Raw genomic sequence first — 19,873 nt, 5'->3', positions numbered from 1 at the left:
AGAAGGCAACTATAATCAAAAGGAATCTACACATTATAATTCAAGCCTATTATTAGCCTACAGGGGTATCAAACACAGCTCTTGAACTCCAGAAATGGAAGAATGGTGAAAAAAGGTCATGTTTTTATAATTTAGCTGGCTTCACATACCTGGTTTTACCACCACTACCAAATTCTAGCATAATTATCTGTCATCCAAACTACTAGCTTTTCTAGTTATGATTTAGTAAAAGTATGAAAAAAATCAGATTAGCTACTCCTTTCTCCACACTGATGCTTGTCTGAGTCTAAGTAACAATGACTTTTCTTCTAAAGTATATGAGACATCCTTGGAGCTGGCAGCAGATAGTCTTATTCTATAAGTTTGCTCTACAACAATAAACAATATGAAAACAAGTGACACTCTTTACAAGTTAAGGGCTTATTTTTTATATCAAAATAAAGAATGAATTTTAAGAACCAAATAAATAAATAAACTGCAAGAATAAAAGAGCCAAAAAAAGAAAAAGACAATAGAAAACAGCCAAGAGGAAGAGGAAACATATAGAAGGAAGAGATGTAGACATAACATCTTTAAAAATGCATGGTACTTATGTGCATCTTTATATAAACAAACTATTTTTAAAATTAAGTTATAATTGGGGAAACTTAAAAAGCCTCTTGATGAAAGTGAAAGAGGAGAGTGAAAAAGTTGGCTTAAAGCTCAACATTCAGAAAACGAAGATCATGGCATCTGGTCCCATCACTTCATGGGAAATAGATGGGGAAACAGTGGAAACACTGTCAGACTTTATTTTTTTGGGCTCCAAAATCACTGCAGATGGTGATTGTAGCCATGAAATTAAAAGACGCTTACTCCTAGGAAGGAAAGTTATGACAAACCTAGACAGCATGTTCAAAAGCAGAGACATTACTTTGCCACCAAAGGTCCGTCTAGTCAAAGCTATGGTTTTTCCAGTAGTCATGTATGGATGTGAGAGTTGGACTATAAAGAAAGCTGAGCACTGAAGAATTGATGCTTCTGAACTGTGGTGCTGGAGAAGACTCCTGAGAGTCCCTTGGACAGCAAGGAGATCCAACCAGTCCATCCTAAAGGAAATCAGTCCTGAATATTCACTGGAAGGACTGATGCTGAAGGTGAAACTCCAATACTTTGGCCACCTGATGCAAAGAACTGACTTATTGGAAAAGACCCTGATGCTGGGCAAGATAGAAGGCAGGAGAAGGGGACGACAGAGAACGAGATGGTTGGATGGCATCACCAACAAGACAGACATGAGTCTGAGCAAGCTCCAGAAGTTGGTGATGGACAGGGAAGCCTGGAGTGCTGCAGTCCATGGAGTCGCAAAGAGTCGGACACAGCTGAGCAACTGAACTGAACTGTAGGTTGCAGGCTCTTGCCAAATTATTACATTTCTCTAGTCCTGTACAGGAGCAAGGGTCCACTGAAAATCAATCCTAACTGCTTGGATACCAAGAGTAGAAGAAAAGACATCATGAAGTAAGAGGAGACTTTCTTTTGTCTTTGTCCTAGATTCACCAAACAACATCAGATCTTGTAGTTCCTAAGTAGATTTTTCAGTTGGGATGATTTCACTGTAACCAGCTGTCAAATTTAACAGTGACAATTCTTGTTATAAATTGTTGTGCTTAGTCACTCAGTCCTGTCCAACTCTTTGAGACCCTATGGACTATAGCCCACCAGGCTCCTCCATTCTTGAGACTCTCCAGGCAAGAATACTGGTGAGTGTGTAGATCCCTTCTCCAGGGGATCTTCTCAACCCAAGGATCAAACCCGCATCTCCTGCGTTGCAGGTGGATTCTTTACCATCTCAGCCACTAGGGAAGCCCCCATTATAAATTAATACATTTATTTTCAAGTATAAATGTAAATTTCAACAGCAAGAGCCCCACTTTATCTAGAGCCCAATCACACCCAAATGAATTGACCATGATGTTCCAGATATACAGAAGTAGAAAATCCCCCCAAGGAACAGGAATTCAGAAATTCAGCTATTGGCTTTTGTTTTTTTTTTTAATTTTTTTTTGAGGTAAGATTTTTTTTTATTTTAATTGGAGGCTAATTACTTTACAATATTGTACTGGTTTTGCCATATATCAACATGAATCCACCACGGGTGTACACATGTTCCCACTCCTGAACCCCTCTCCCACCTCCCTCCCCATCAGCTTTCTTATCTACAATTCTAGAAGGATGTTCATAAAATTTTGCCATAACCACAATCTATCATTTAATGAAGTAATGAAGCAAGTGTGTCCAAAAGTTGCCCCATAAATCATAGCACCTCTTATATTTTCTTCTATGTATTACTATTAAACAGAATAATAGAATAAGGCACTTCAAAATTAGCAAAACATTTTTCTCTACTTACCATCACCATATGTCATAGTGAACTTCTTACCCTGGAAGGGGAGGGGAAAGCTAACCAATTTTGTGGTACTCTATGACAATACAACGAGGTTTGGAGAAGAGCAAATTTAGGATGGGTGTAGGTCCAGCAAGGACCAGAATTACATCCAGTCTCTTTGGTTGTAACTCAAGATGTATTCAACCAAAATTAACTTCAACCTCTGAGCCTTAACAACTCTCTTCTAGTTCCTGAAACTCTCATTCCATTCTGACTCTGCAGAAACATGAAAGGGCCTAGAGCCAAAGGATACTAGTGAAAGGGGTAAGAAATCAACAACTAGATTGGTAGATGGATCAAATTATCTGATTGAACCTTAAAATTAACAGAGCATTTGAGTGGGGTCATAGGACTTTGGTTGTTTTCTTCTTTATCAAATTTGTACATAGCAAGTTTTCTAACAATGAGAAATCTATTTTTTAAAATCTATGTTCTTTCTTTAAAAACCTGAGAGTCTGAAGGGACCAGAAGAGCCCGTGCAGACTAACGTTAGAAGACTTCTTTGACTCTTCATTTTGAATCCTTGTGCTAAGGTGGACTCATCTGTCACCATCAAGTATTATTTTATTACATTCACGCTAAAGAACCCCATCAAAATACCTTACTTTATGTTTTTTATAGTGCATTGCAAGATACAAAAATTTCTCTCTACCTTGTTTGATTTTTGATCAATTTGACAGTGCTGTGGAGTTACAGATGAAGAAACTGAGGCTGAGAGCGATGAAATGGGTCACCTAACTGATGTTGGTTCAAAAGTAGCAGAATTAGGTACAAAATACAAGGCCCCAGCACAGATAAAGTGCTTCTGCTAGCCCACTATGTTCCCTCCTATGTGATTCTGTTAAAATAACTTAAAGTAGAGAATTCATCTCTTCTTATTTTTTCTCTAACCAAATATCTGATGAAAATGGATAGGGTGGCAAAAATACAAATTGGATAATGCTAATGCCATCTCTTTCTATAAATGCCTGACTTCTCATCTAATCATTGAATATGACTTCAAATTATATTTTCCCATATGTTTTATATTAGATAAAATATTCCATAATAACTATAGACTCAGTTTGCATAGAATTAAATCAGTTATTATAGAATTATAATTAGTTTACATATTTCTCAGAATTTTATTTGCAAATATATCCAAACACATGCCAAGCAATTTAATAAATACTGTGCACAGTACTGAAGTCTGCGAAATTTGGCAATACCTGCCAACTCTAATCATTGCAATATCATCCCACAGCCAATATGAGAAGGACACCAATATTAAGTCCTACAGAAAATTAGAGTTAAGCAAAAACAGAAAGATACACACACATACACCAACATCCTCACACAAACAGAGAAGCATGGATGGAGAAAATAGCCACTTGAGGTATTTTTCAGTAACTGCACCTATAATAGAAAGCTGCAGCTTGTTCGAGGGAGCTGATCTATCTCAGTTCAGTTCAGTTGCTCAGTCATGTCCGACTCTTTGCGACCCCATGGACTGCAGCATGCCAGGTTTCCCTGTCCTTCACCATCTCCTGAAGCTTGCTAAACTTATGTCCATTGAGTCAGTGGTGCCATTCAACCATAGCACCCTCTAAACCCCTTCTCCTCCTGCCTTTTATCTTTCCCAGCATCAGGGTCTTTCCCAATGAGTCAGTTTTCCATATCAGGTGGCCAAAGTACTGGAGTTTCAGTTTCAACATCAGTCCTTCCAATGAACATTCAGTACTGATTTCCTTTAGGACAGACTGGTTAGACCTCCTTGCAGTCCAAGGGACTCTCAAGAATCTTCTCCAACAACACGGTTCAAAAGCATCAATTTTTCAGCAATGATCTAATCAAGTTTATACCTGGGTCTTTTTTTCAGGAGTGGGCTAGGCTTTGCAGTAGTATACTACTCCTACCTAGAGACTGCTTAGTGAAAATAGTCCAACCTGGCAGGTAACTGCTACAACCCACGGTGGCCTCTATTACCATCTTCTTATTAGTACCCTTTTCAATTCAGCAAATTTTTTTTAGTTCCTGATACCATATCAGACTCTCGGAATACAGAAAAATAATAGAGAGCCTGCCTTCATGAAATTCACAATACAACAGTGAAGAAAAACAGTAAAGAAACAATTGAGTGAGTGAGTGATAGTCACTCAGTCGTGTCTGACTCTTTGTGACCCTTTGGACTGTAGCCTGCCAGGCTCCTCTGTCCATGGAATTCTCCAGGCAAGAATCACTCGAGTGGATTGCTATTTCCTAATCCTTCCTTCTCCCGCTCTAGGGCTTTTAGCTGTGTCTTTTGACTTAACACCCATTAAGAAGTGATCCCAATTTTCAGATAACAGAACAGGAGTTCCTATTCCCTTTCCTATTCCTATTCCCTGACTTCGTCAAGCTGCTCAGGTTAAGAGAAAGGGAATAGGAACTCCTGTTCTGCTACCTCAAAACTGGGATCACTTCTTAGTGGGTGTTAAGCCAAAAGCCCCAGCCAAAAGCCCAAGAGCAGGAGAAGGAAGGATTACTACTTGCAGCGAGTAAGAACAACAGGTATCTTTCCCAAAGCAGTGTCTCACCAACAACAAAGCTGGAGAAGCTTGAAGCTGAGGGTTCACAAAAATTCATGAAGGGACTTAAGCAGAGAAGAATTCAGCATAGAATTGGGACTAAGGTTGACAAAGTCCAAGCTTTAGTTGACTGAAATCTCCAGTGTCAGAAAAGGCCAACATCATCATTCCTTAGATTCCCGTAGATCTGGTGGTTGAGCATGTGGTCGAAGGAGGGGTCAGTTCCACAAAACAGACCAAGAACCCACATACTGGCTATCTTTACCACTGAAACATAACTGGGAGTCTTTATAACTGATTTATTCCTTAGCTATTGTTACTTTTCTTGCCTAAGAACACATTTGTTCTTTTGTCCTTAAGATCATTAAATACTGAGACCTGATCAAGGATTGTGGTCAGGCTTAGATCACAAAACAGCTTAGGTCTTGCTCTAATGTCAAGAAAACCATGTCTGGTTCTCTTTCTCCAGGGACCCTCTGCCTTATCTGCTTATAGGTACCAGCAGAAAATGGTATTATGAATTCTCCAGCATGCCTGGAGCCTAGAGATGCAGCTCATCCAAAGAAATTAGCAGCTACCAAATCTCTTTCAAACCTGTGGAACAACCTAAAAAGAGAACCAATTATTGGTTGATTATTTCAAACACAGACCATGTGCAAAGGTGAGGGTTAGATGAGTTGAGAAATGTTTTCTTGATATTTTATGAATTATTGCTTACATTTGTACCAGCGTCCAGATAGTCTCTGTGCTTTAAAGTTATTTTTTTTTAAACTGGAACCAATTTTAGACTCTATCACCAAATGTACTAGACAGAATAATGTCTCCCGAAACATCTCCATGCCCTAGTACCCTGCAACCTATGAATAGTTCACCTACATGGTACAATATTATGATATAAGAAATATATATTTTAGTCTTGGTTCCTGGCCAAATCCTAAAGTCCTTATAATTTCCTAAATGATAAGACTGAAAGGGGACTTCCCTGGTGGTCCAGTAGCAAAGACTCTGCATTCCCAACTTTTGAGGGCTGGGTTCCATCCCAGGTCAGGGAACTAGATCCCACATGCCCTCAACTAAAGCAAGATTTCACATGCCGCAAAAACAATAGAAGATCCAGCATGCTGCAACTAAGACCCGAGGCAGCCTAATTAATTAACTAATTTTTTTTAAAAGAGAGTTGTTGTTCAGTCGCTCAGTCATTTCCGACTCTTTGTGACCCTATGGACTGCAGCACACCAGGCTTCCCTGACCTTCACCATCTCCCAGAGCCTGCTCAAACTCACGTCCATTGAGTTGGTGATACCATCCAACCATCTCATCCTCTGTCGTCCCCTTCTTCTGCCTTTGATCTTTCCCAGCATCAGGGTCTTTTCTAATGAGTCGGCTTCTTGCATCAGGTGGCCAAAGTATTGGAGCTTCTGCTTCATTATCAGTCCCTACAATGAATACTCAGGATTGATTTCCTTTAGGATGAACTGGTTGGATCTCCTTGCAGTCCAAAGGACTCTCAAGAGTCTTCTCCAACACCACAGTTCAAAAGCATCAATTATTTGATGCTCAGCCTTCTTTATAGTCCAACTCTCACATCCACACATAACTACTGGAAAAACCATAGCTTTGACTATTGTCAGCAAAGTAATGTCTCTGCTTTTTAATATGCTGTCTAGGTTTGTCATAGCTTTTCGTCCAAGGTGCAAGCATCAAATTTTAATTTCATGGCTGCAGTCACCATCTACAGTGATTTTGGAGAGAGAGAAAGTGAAAGGACCACCTTTTTTTGTTTGTTGGTCTCCAGATCCTGAAATAGCTCCAGAGTAATAAAGAAGAAAGAATCATCTTTTGTTATTCGTAATAGGCCCTTTAAACCACGCCAGAGTTTATGTTAATAATATGACTTTAAGAAAGCCCCTAAGGGTAGAGGACTGGTTGCCAGGGGAACCAGCCAGTAATTAGACGGCTGGAACTTGCAGCTCCACTCCCAAGGAAGAGGAAAGAGGCTGGAGGTTGAGTTAATCACTAATGACCAATGAATTAATCACTTTGCTACATAATGGGGGCTTCCCTGGTGGCTAAGGCCTAAAGGATCTGTAGCAAATCAGGGAGACCCAGATTCAATCCCTGGGTTGGGAAGATCCCCTGAAGAGAGCAGCTATCCACTCCAGTATTCTTGCTTGGAGAATTCAATGGACTGAGAAGTCTGATGGACTACAGTCCATGGGGTCGCCAATGAAAACATTCATTAACCTTAGATTGATCAGCAGAAATACAAGGTGACAACCTGGGACTCATGACTTGTGTCTGAAATGGAAGGATGGGAGGTAGGGGCATGTTAGGGAAATTAAGTTTTGTTCAAGCTTAAGAAGCAGGAGAGCAGGCCTCTGATTGGCTTCTGACTTGCCTGGACATTGCCAGAATTCTGTGCCTGCCTGCAAGCAAAGCAAGTCAGGAGGCACTTTAGATAAAACCCATTCCAAACTAGGGATTGAACCCATGTTCTTGCTTGGCAGGAGCATTCTTTACCACTGAGCCACCTGAAAAGTGTCTGTGGAGTCTGCACTAACTCCAAACAGTATCATAACTAAATTGTAGTACACCCAATTTGTGTCTGAAGAGCTGGTAAATTTGTTGATGTGAGAAAACCACAACCACCACTCCCACATTTGTTGTCAGAAATACTGAGGTAGGAAAATACAGTTTTTTCCCTTGGGCAAAAGGGATTTTGCCGATGTAATTATGGTTAAGTACCTTGAGATGAGTCCTTAAAAGGAAGACCCTATTCCATCTGTGGTTGAGGGTGGTATGACTACATAAAAAGAGTCCAAAAGAAGCAAAGTTGCTGGTTTTGAAGATGGGGCCAAAACCAAGGAATGCAGGCATCCTCCAGAAAGTGAAAAGGCAAGGCTATCCACTCTCCCTAGCGCCTCCAGAGAAGAACACAACCCAGCTGATGTCTTGCTTTTTAGCCCAGTGAGACCTGTGTCAGATTTCTGCCCTAAGGAACCGTAAGATAATAAATCTGTTGTTTTCAGTCACTAAATTTGTAATAATCTGTTATAACAGCAATAGAAAACTAGGGCACCAAGTCAAGTTAGTTGCATATGACACTTAATATTTGAATCATAATGTTATTTAACTCTTTACATCCAACCCAATGAATGGCCTTAGAAACAAGATAATCATATCAAGTAAAAAGCGTACTAAGTAACTGCAAACAAAGTGGATCAGGAGCCATCCTGGATTAAAACACTTTAATCATTTGCTGGGAAAAAACTGAAACCATGCCATTAAACCAGAAACTAATGAACTAGTTTTATGTAAATGAACAAAAGTACAGCTGGAAATCCAGAGATTTCCTCTTACATATCATGTCCTGCATGACTCAAAGATAGTCAGGAATACAGGGGAAATATATTAATACTCACCCTCTATACAATAAAAGGGAGACAAGTGCCAATCACTGTACTGAGCTTTTACATATATTAACGGATTTTCATACAAATCTAAAATGTAGGTATTCTTTTGCCAAAGTTCAAAGTCCTTTAACCAAGTTTTGACAAATAAATAGTAACACTAGGAAAGTTAAAGTCGCTCAGTCATGTCCAACTCTTTGCAACCCCATGGACTGTAGCCCACCGGGCTCCCCTGTCCATGGACTTTTCCAAGTAAGAATACCAAAGTGGGTTGCCATTTCCTTCTCTGGGGGAACTTCTCGACCCAGGAATAAAGTTCGGGTCTCCTGCATTACAGGCAGAGTCTTTACTATATGAGCCACCAGGGAAGCCTTGCAGTAACACTAGATTAAAATTAAAATAAGATTCTAAGGCCTATGTTCTTTCCATTCTGCTATGCTAAGAAAATGAAATAATTGTGGGAAGAAAGATAGTAAGAAGGGTGCACAGTTCTAGAATAATTATCCCTCAATTCCTACAGTATTTGCCTTGTAACTCTCCTTCCCATTTTCTACATTATGTCTGTAGTGTTTTATATTCCTGTTTCATCTGTTTTACTAGATTATAAATGCATAAAGTGTGTCATGGGGATTGTTGTGCCTTCCCCTTACATTCATATAATATCCAGTACTGTTGCTATTATTGCTGCTACTATTGTTACCATTACTATTATTACTGTTTACAGTAACAATAATATCTGACACTTCTTGAGTGCACATTTCTTACCAAGCACTGTTCCAACAATTTCATAATTCTAATTCACGTAATCCTCCCAACAATCCTATAAGGTAGGTAATATTTTTTTTGCTATTTATATATAAACAAACTGAAGCACAAGACATTAAGCAACTTGCCCAATATTAGACAGCTAGTAAACAGTAGAACCTGGGGAGCAGCCCAAGCAATGTGGCCTATAATAATTGTTATACTGGAAGTACAGTAGCCTTCTCCCCTTTATCTAGGGAGGATACATTCCAAGAATCCCAGGGGAAGACTGAAAATGTATATAGTACTGAACCCTACACATGCTATGCATTTTCCTATACATACATACTCATGATAAAATTAATTTATACATAAAGGAAGAGATTAACAATAGTAACTAATAACAGAATAGAGCAATTATAACAATGTATTATAATAAAAGTTATGTGAATGTGAGCTGTCTCAGAATATTTTACAGTAGAGACTTAATGTGTTTTCCATCTGAATCTAAACTAAGCATTTATCACACACTATGGCTGTAACTTTTATTTTCCTTTGCTCTATTTGGGTTTGTCGAGTCAGTTGCAGCATGCAAGATCTTCACTGCAGCACAGGGACTCTAGTTGTGGGCTCAGCAGTTGCTACAAGTGGGCTCTCCAATTGTGGCGAACAGGTTCTGGCTCAGTGAGTGTGGCACGTGGGCTTAGTTGCTCTGCAGCATGTGGGATCTTAGTTCCCCAGTCAGGGATCAAACACACGTTCCCTGCATTGCAAGGCGGATTCGTAATCACTGGGCCGCCAGGGAAATCCCTGTGGCTGTAACTTTTGCAGTTTGAGGTGCAACAGCAAAACTAGCACACATTTCTTTTTCCTTCTTCACAGTTTCACAGATTCACAGAAGATTCGTTCTTGCCATACATCTTAGCAACTTCAGCAGACAAGCTTTTTCCCTCATTAAACAGAGAACTTTCACCATGTTAATTAAAGAAAATACCTTATGGCTTCCCTGTGCTGTATCCAAACTGCCAGCATCACTACTCTTGCATTTGTGGGCCATTTTTAAGTAATATAATGGTGACATGGACACAAAAATAGTCGATCTGATAATCAAGATGCCACAAGTGACTAATGGGCAGGAGAGCAGAACAAAGGGATGAATCAAATCCCAGGTGGATGCAGCAGACAGCACAGGATTTTACCACACTACTCAGAGCAGCACGCAATCTAGAACTTATGAACTATTTCTGGAATTTTCCATTTAATGTTTTCAGGCCTCAGTTGACCATGTGTAACTGAAACCAAGGACAACATTTATTAAGGACTCAAAATACCTTTCTTATTATCCTAACAAGATTGAGGAGACAATAAAAATAACTGTGTGTCAGGTGTCATACCAAGTGCTTATATATGTTGTTTCATTTAAATCTCATAAAAGCTTTTGTGAGAAAGGGATTACAAGTACAACTGAATAGGTAAGAAACTGAGTTTCAGCCGTTCTGAGTTTGTATTTTCCCATCCTACATATTACCTCTCTGATAATAACAAAAATGAAGTATACAATATTGAGATTATGATACCATGCAAGGAGATCAACTGATACAAATTACCCTGAATCTCTAACAATGAGCATTAACACATCCATTTGATTATATGTTCCACAATTATTTTAATAAGGGGGTGTTCTAATGAAATTAAGAAAGACAAAAAATCTATTTATAGTATCCTCTCTCTGCCCTCCAATTTTGATTGGCTGAAAAGAGAAAGTCTGAAACACATATTCAACTCACCTATTCTATCTGGACACAGGTCAGAGAAACGAGTCCTACGGCCCACAAGGGGGAGGTTAAAGTGAAAGTGTTATTCGCTCAGTTGTGTGCGACCCTTTGCGACCCCATGGACTGCAGTCCGCCAGGCTTCTCTGTCCCTGGGCTTCTCCAGGCAAGAACACTGGAGTGGGTTGCCACTGCCTTCTGCAAGAGATCTTCCCCACCCAGGGATCAAAGCCCGGTCTCCTGCATTGCGTTCGGATTCCTTACCTGCTGAGCCACCAGGGAAGCGAACAAGAAGGCGCTAGAGAAGCACTAACTGTGGGCAATATGTAGAGGATGTGGCCTCCCACCTCTTGGATTCTCCCTCTCCCCAGACTCCTGTGTGAGAATTCCAAAAAGGGCAACCGATGTGAAACACCCTCCAAGGTCAGGAACAGGAGCTCCAGGAGGGCTGACAAGCTGGGGACAGGGATGGGGGAAAGGTAAATTCAGAAGGATGGGATCAGTACTGGGTAATTAGCACACTGCAGTTTCAAGAGTCTAGATGGCTAGAGTTTAAAATCCTGTGACAGACGTAAAACCATATCTCTACCCAGCCCAGTCTGGAAAAGGCATGGAAGAAAACAGACTAACCCTGTTCTCCATCGGCAACCAAAAAGCCACCACCCATAAAATGTTAAATTCCTAATACTGCCTACCCATTGAGGCTGAGACTGAATAGGAAGTTTTGAAGAACTGTTTTTTTTAACCATTGGAAAATCTAAATATACATCCCTTATGAATTACCAAAACAAAAATATGGATTTCAAAATTTGAGGGTTTTGTTGTTTTCTGTTTTGTGTGTTTTTTAAATGGTAAGATGTAATCCTCAAATGAAGAAAATCAACTGGTCTGCAGTTAGAAGAATGAAATCAACAGCAACAGCAAAGCACAAATAAAGAGACAGGCAGAGAATCCCACTGTGGTTTGGGTTCCTGGCTCCATCTGCTTCTCTGCTCTCTGTGGTTTGGCACTTAAACCCTCCTTGAATTCTGCGAAGTCATAAATTTTCCTTTTTACCTACAACAGTGGTCAGCTGGATTTCTCGGCTAACAATAAAATTAATACACTATTCAAACACCAACCAGGCACCAAAAGAAAACAGGAATCTAAGTCTGAAAGTTCCTGAGGATTGGGTCTGGGAGGAGAAGGGAGGTGTAAAGGAGTGAGTCATGACAGTCTTCCAACATTCCTCAGACCTTAAACCAGAAAAACTCACTCTCCTCCTTAGTCTGCTTCATTTGCTCCTAATTTATGCCTGCCAGGTCTCAACCACTCTCAACCTTTTCAGCTGGAACTGCCAGTATCAGGCAAGGAGAAGTAAATGAGCATTAGTGGGGAACCTGATACAAGCTCCAATTTTTTAAGCTCTCAGGTGGCATCTTTAAAAATCTGTGTAAATTGCATTGTGTATGTGTGTGTGAAAGTCACTCAGTTGTGTCTTTGTGACACATGAACTATGCAGGCCATGGAATTCTCCAGGCCAGAATACTGGAGTGGGTAGCCTCTCCCTTCTCCAGGGGATCTTCTTAACCCAGGGATGGAACCCAGGTCTCCCACATTGCAGGCAGATTCTTTACCAGCTGAGCCATAAAAGAAGCCCATAGAGATGCCACTTGATATAAAAGTAATAGCAAAAGATGGGTATTTCACAGGTAATACGAGTATTTCTCAAAAGTGGAAACAAAGCCAATAAACATACACAGAGACCCAGCTTCATTATTGGTCAGGGATACATAAATTGAGATACTTTTTTACATTCACTTGATTGTAAAAATCTTAAAGTATGATAACATCAAATGCTAGGATATTTGTTTCACAGGATTTCTAATATTCAGCTGGTGGGAGTATAAGTTCATACAAACACTTTGGGAGAAGTTTGGCATTTACTTTATAAAGTTGAACAATCACATACCCTCTAATGCAGCAATTCCTCTCATAGGTGTGTGTGTGTGTGTGCATGTGTATGTATTAAGAAGCTCTTACAAGTGATCAATAGGAGACAGTAGAAGAATGTTCCTAAAACTCCTGTTCACTATTCCAAAACACACAGAAAAAAGCCCAAATGCCCCTCAACGGAATGAGAACATAAAATGTGGTATACTCACAGGAAAGAATATTATATGAAGCAAAAGGGAGTGTTTTGCAGCATCAGGCAACAATACGGATGAATCTTAGCAATGCAATATGGGGGGTATAAATAAATCCCAACAGATTATTCATAACGTACACTTTTTAAACAGTTTAAAAAATAATAATAATAAAGTATAAGTTTTAGAAATGTATACAGGTACAACACTATACCAAAATGAGAGCAAGGAAATGGTGAAAGAAGGATTTAGGATGGTGATTATCTTTGGTTGGGAAAGAAGGGATAGTGTGAAATGAAATATTTCCTGCCATATCAGCTAGCAAGAAATGTCATCACTATCTGCAATTCCAGCCCTCCAAATGTGAATTTCTGAGCCCTGCCAACAAATGGCACCACTCTCTACCCAAGGAACTTAGGGATGTTACAGTCATCAGCGATTACCGTCCTCCAATGTGAGCTGGTGAGGCGTAAGGGAATTCAAGAGAGAAAAGAATACTTTTGTAAAATTGCAGGATGCTGGCCCCAGATAGCTGAAATGCATATAAAATAAATGACTTCAATAATCCCAGACTCTTGCATCTTCCCATACATAGAAAGGTGCTAAATTCCTTGATACCTGGTTTTCCTTACTTAACAATAATCTTCGATGGTCAGACTGCCCGACCCCTTTGTTGCAAATTTGTACATTGCCTGACTCCGTCTCCTGCCTGCTCAGAGCAGTTTTTCAGGGCCTCTGAGATGCTGTCTCCCGGGCTAGGAGTCCTAAACATTTCCACCAAATGAAATATTCTCTACTTTCAGGATGTCACTAATTTTTAGTCAACAGTTTGAAAGAGGTAGATGAAAATTACCATCACAATTCCAGTTTTAGGGCTGATAGTAGGTATATAGGAACATATTGCATGCAAAAAAAATTAATTTAGTCATTCATGGGCCAACTATGAAAGCATGTCATGGGCCAGGGATTATAATTAATACACTTCCATGCAACTGGAATCTAAAAAATAAATGATGCTCCGGGAAAAGAATTATATTTATCCTGTGACTTTATATTCTCCCTGGCACCCCAAGGGGATATGAACAGCCCAAAGCAAAAAGTCTAGGGGGTAAAATTGTCCGGGCTTGATTTTTCTGTTTTGTGCCCAGCTCAGAGGAGGCAGGGTCACCACGGTGGTAGCAGCCCAGGCGCTGGGAACAGACTGACTTGGAGGAGATGAAACCTGGCTGCTTTCCTTACTGCTGTGTGACTAATCCCATTAGGGAATAAGATTTTTAACCTCTCAGTGCCTCAGCTTCCAAATGTGTCTAGGGGACTGGCAATGCCAGTATAACACTGCAGAGGATTATTGTAAGGATTACATGAGTTAATCCACATGATGTCCTGCAATAGTGAGGTTGCTCTAGGTATACTAAGTAAAGTTTACTCAACAAAGATTGGCTTTTAACATTATTTTATCTCTGACTTGACACCACAGTGAAAAGCTTAAGAAATATTCTCCTAATGGATATGTTAGGGGAAGCACACTTACTGAAACTGCCTACCCTGGCCAGGCACCATAGTAATAACCATTTGCATGAGTTATTTTACAACAAGAAGTCCTAGTAAGGAACATGGAACTAATAAGCCACCACCAACCAGTTCAGGAAAGGTCAAAAGGAGACACCATGTGTCAGACCACCTCCCAGAATCCTTCTCACGGGCATCCATCTTGGTTGACCAATGTGTGCCCCACCAGGAAGGACTCTGAGTCAGAATAGTTGGCCAAAGACAACCCAGAAATTAATCCCATCACCATAAAACCTGAGACTGCAAGTCACATGGCAGAGTAGTTCTCCTGGGTTCCCTTACCCTACTGCTCTCTGCACGGGCGCCCTTTCGCAATAAAATCTCTTGCTTTGTCAGCATGTATGTCTCCTTGGACAATTCATTTCTGAGTGTTAGACCACAGTTCTCTTGGACCCTGGAAGGGATTCCCCTTCCTGCAACAGATACATGTATACATAGGGCTGAGTAGCTTTGCTGTATACCTGAAACTATCACAACATTATTAGTCAGCTATACTACATCATAAAATAAAAACTCAAAAAATATTCCGTAGTACTCTTTTGCAGAGTACTACTCTGGGAAGCTCTAAATCATATAGCACAGTAATACTAGCTGCAAGCTCTCAGTTGGATTTGCTGGACTGCAGAAACTGAGTCAATACGTTCCTTAAATACTCTGATTTCCAAGAAATGACTAGAAAGAAGTCTGAGTTTCACAGGTGGTTTTTAATGGAATCTTTCTCTGTATCATTGGCATAAATGACCAAGTTTTCATGAAATATTACTTATCTGATGACTTTAATTAACACAGACTCCTGTAACCATGTAAAAAGAAGTCCCACAATCTGTAGACCTAAAGTTTGTATAATTTATTAAAATAAAAACCATTTAAATCTTTATACTATTTATAAAGATTTATAAATAGGGCCTATTTATACTTTGACTATGAGCAATTCTAAGAAATGAGTTATCTAGTTTCTACAGCATTAATAGGTTAGAAGTCATAATCTAGAAAGATGTAGACGTTTAGATATGCTCCATAATACAGAAAAAAAACATGTGTGACAACTATGAGAAAGAAGTCCGAAAAAAATAAGACAAAATATTAACTCAAATGGCCTCTTAGCGTATTATGATTACTCAGCAGAATAATTTTAATTATCATAATCATCATAATGATGATCCTGAATCATTAAGAAAAAGTACTATGTTGAATGCACTTTGTTTATTAAAAGGCAAGTAGTCTCATTTCTATTTTAAATATACCATGAAGACTTCTAAATGATGGATTTTTTTCCTTGGTAAAATCTCCAGAATTAGTTGCAAATGGACTCACTAAGTATTTCAGTGGGTTGTCCTAACCTAGACAGTTGTTTGATACAAACCAATTAAATGGTGAAGAACTGTTGCCCAAAATTATGACAACAGAAGTCAGTAATCCATTACATAAACAGTGCCACTTTGATTGGGTTTAAAAGTAAGTCTTAATATTTTTTAAAAAGTGAGTTGCCTGTAAAATTCACCTGCATGAAATACTTCATTTTCTCTGATGTTCCTCAGTAAATAAAAATATAAGGAAGCTTTATAACTTTTTAATAAACCTACCAAAACTAATGTACACAAGCAGTTGCCTTGAGAGGCAATTTGCTTCTTCCATAGCTGTAGCTCATGAAAACTACTTTTTTGTTACAGTATGGTAATGTAATGAGTTAGGAAACAGGTACAGAAGAGCATAGAGGAAGGGCACCCAACAGAGAGACAGCAAGGAGCCAAGGAAGAAGACTGCCTAACTTAGTGCTGTCTGCAAAGAGCCTTTAAGCAGCCATGAGGTCAGAGAGGAAAGCATTCAAGGAGGGAGGTACGAGTATAAAGACATGGACTATGACGTGTGGCAGCAAGGCACTCAGAGGCATGCCAATGTTGCTGGGCCACCACATGAGAGATGGACGTCCTGGGAAATGAGCCTGGAGAGGGAAGTGGACCAATGATAGACAGCCTTACAGTTCATGTCAAGAACTTTGAGCTCTCAAAAAAAGGAAAAATTCTGCATGATTCCATTTATAAAAGGGATCTAGAATAGTCAAATTTGTAGAGACAGAATGCAGAATAGTGGTTACCAAAGGCTGTGAGGAGAAAGGGATGTGGAGTTAGGGTATAACAGGTTCAGGGTTTCCGTTTGGAATAATTAACAAGTTCTGGAAATGGAGAGTGGTGATGGATGCACAACATTGTGAATATATGTAATGTCACTGAATTAGACATTTAAAATGGTTAAAACAGTAAACTTTACATTATATATATATATATACTTTATCATAATAAAAACCTCTAAAAATATAATAATTGTGTTCAGGTAAGGAGAAGACAAAGAAGGGAAGAAGGGAGAGGCGGAGGAAAGAAAAGGAGGGAACAGCGGCCAGAAGCAGTACCAACAGCCACAGCTTGAGCTCCATTCAGTAACCAGCGGCTCTCAGCCTTGTTTTAACTGCAGAACCCTGTCTTCAAACACCTTGCACAAAAGCCCAACTGTAAAACAGGCAAAGCCACGGACAAGTGGGGGCCAAAGGCCAGCCCAGGAGCCCACCAGCTTCTATTTCCCATCTTGCCCCCATAATGGACCCAGAGGAAAACTTCAGTGCCCCCACCAAGAGCTTCCCCAAATTGCAAACCACTGTGCAGGTAATGGGAGGAAGCCAAAAGGTTTCACCCTCAACATGATGCAGTGAGATTTCTGAAACAGTGCTGCAAACGTTTAGTTTAGAATCAAGTGATTCTACAGTCCATGGGGCTGCGAAGAGTCGGACACCACTTGGCAACTAAACAACAACAACATGAATCAAATGAAACTATCTCAACTTTGCCTCTCCCTGAGGCAGGAGACAGTTGGGCCACAGTTAGGTATTTACAACTGGCCCCCTGTTTACATTTCTTAGAGCAAGAGAAAGATGGGCTTCATGCCAGACACTTAAAACCAGCCTCCTGTTTGCTAAGTAGGACACATGTCTGACTCTTTGCAACCCTATGGACTGTAACCCACCAGGCTCCTCTGTCCATGAAATTCTCCAGGCAAGAATACTAGAGTAAGCCCTTCCCTTCTCCAGGGGATCTTCCTGACCCAGGGATCAAACCCAAGTCTCTTGCATCGCCTACAATGGCAGAAGGATTCTTTACCACTGCGCTGCTACTGCTAAGTCACTTCAGTCTTGTCCGACTCTGTGCGACCCCATAGACGGCAGCCCACCAGGATCCCCCATCCCTGGGATTCTCCAGGCAAGAACACTGCTCCAATGTTGCCATTCCCTTCTCCAATGCATCAAAGTGAAAAGTGAAAGTGAAGTCCCTCAGTCGTGCCGGACTCTTCACGGACCCCATGGACCACAGCCTACCAGGCTCCTCCGTCCATGGGATTTTCCAGGCAAGAGTACTGGAGTGGGGTACCATCGCCTTCTCCCACTGCGCTACCCAGGTTCAATTCCTGGGCAGGGAATTAAGATGTGAGGCCCCTGCTCACAGCTGCCTCTGTGAGATCATCAACAGCAATCTGCCCTTAGGCAAATTACTTACCTGCTATCAAAGCGAAGTGAAGTCGCTCAGTCGTGTTCAAATCTTGGCGATCACATGGACTGTAGCCTCCCAGGCTCCTCCGTCCATGGGATTTTCCAGGCAAGAGTACTGGAGTGGGTTGCCATTTCCTTCTCCAGGGGATCTTCCCGACCCAAGGATCGAACATGGGTCTCCCGCATTGTAGGCAGACGCTTTACCATCTGAGCCACCAGGGAAGTCCAACCTGCTATCAAAGGGACTAAAAAAACTTTTTATAAGGGCTGATGAAATGTTAGTTAGAAGCCTATCCCTTCTCCAGCGGATCTTCCCGACCCAGGAATCGAACCTGGGTCTCCCGCATTGTAGGCAGACGCTTTACCATCTGAGCCACCAGGGAAGTCCAACCTGCTATCAAAGGGACTAAAAAAACTTTTTATAAGGGCTGATGAAATGTTAGTTAGAAGCCTATCCCTTCTCCAGCGGATCTTCCCGACCCAGGAATCCAACCAGGGTCTCCTGAATTGCTGACGGATTCTTTACCAAATGAGCTATTAGAGAAGCCTGAAGGATACCTTATTGGGGGTAAAATTCTCATTTGATGGCAGTTACTGGTACCTTTCAGTGTTACTTGGCATTACTCTGGACATGCGCGTGGCTCAGACGGTAAAGCGTCTGTCTATAATGAGGGAGACCCGGGTTCGATATCCGGGTTGGAAAGATCCCCTGGAGAAGGAAATGGCAATCCACTCCAGGACTATTGCCTGGAAGAGCCCATGGACAAAGGAACCTGGTAGGCTACAGTCCATGGGGTCGCAAAGAGTCAGACACGACTGAACGACTTTACTCACTTCACTGGTTCCTCTGTAATGAGATGATTTAGGGTAGATGAAGGCATGAATGGAAGCTGTGACAAATGTGCCAGTAATGATAAAGGTCTAAACTTAAGTAGTGACAATAGGGATTAGAGCGGGAGGTAGATGCCAGATACTTTCTGGAAGCGCTGTTGAGAAGAGAAATAAGCACTGGCAGCCATCTCATATTCCTCCAAATGAACCTGAAGAAAGGAGCAGAGATAAGCAGGAATAACCTTTGGGTTATTCCTAGAACTGTTGGGGGGGGGGGGGGGAGGGGGGGCGGGGGGGGAGGGAGAGGAATATACCCTCGGGCAGAGAACAGCCAGAGGCCACGTGGAAGGCTTTTAAAATCCACCCTTACCTCCTCCCTACACTGCATTACTGCCCATCCCTGTAACAACTTCCTGCAGTGCTGAGAAGTTAAAAAGGTTCAGGCTTTCTAGCTAGGAACCATTCCTCCACCCAGCTCCCTCCAGCTCCTAAGGTAATGAGCTACTTCACCTCTTGAAGTCTAGCAGAAGAGATGAGTTTTAACACTGAGAGTTTAAAATACTAAATATAAGGAGTACTGGATATTGGGTAAAATGCATTTTTCTGATTGCTGGGTTAGACAAAGAGAAACTGCAAATCAGAATTTATGTTTGGACAGTTGCCAGAGGTAGGACTGAAAATCTAAATGAACAAAAGAACTCTGCCAAAAGCTCCAGCCCAAGACCCTCAGAATAAAGATCAATAAAGGGAAGATTATAGGGAGTATGGTAGAGTGGAAAGGAAGTCTCAAGAACTCTAGTCATCCCTTATTCATTCACTCATTTGTGGGACTGTGGAGGGGAAAAAAAGATCTGACTTCCTGCTGTTAAGGACTTTGTCCATCAGGAATGTAAAATGCACACAAATAGCTAT

At 40.8% G+C, this 19,873-nt stretch overlaps 1 protein-coding gene across 2 annotated transcripts in view; it reads right to left on the bottom strand.

Annotated features, from left to right (window-relative positions):
* SLC35F2 (solute carrier family 35 member F2) overlaps positions 1 to 19,873 on the bottom strand; it is a 58,373-nt gene that overhangs the window by 36,202 nt on the left and 2,298 nt on the right. The gene's annotated exons all lie outside the window — the stretch shown is intronic.

This window comes from Bubalus bubalis, chromosome 16 (assembly GCF_019923935.1).
Source record: "Bubalus bubalis isolate 160015118507 breed Murrah chromosome 16, NDDB_SH_1, whole genome shotgun sequence".
Taxonomy (NCBI): Eukaryota; Metazoa; Chordata; class Mammalia; order Artiodactyla; family Bovidae; genus Bubalus; species Bubalus bubalis.
The sequence above is the reverse complement of the archived record's forward strand: the minus strand, read 5'-3'. Positions and strand labels throughout refer to the sequence as shown.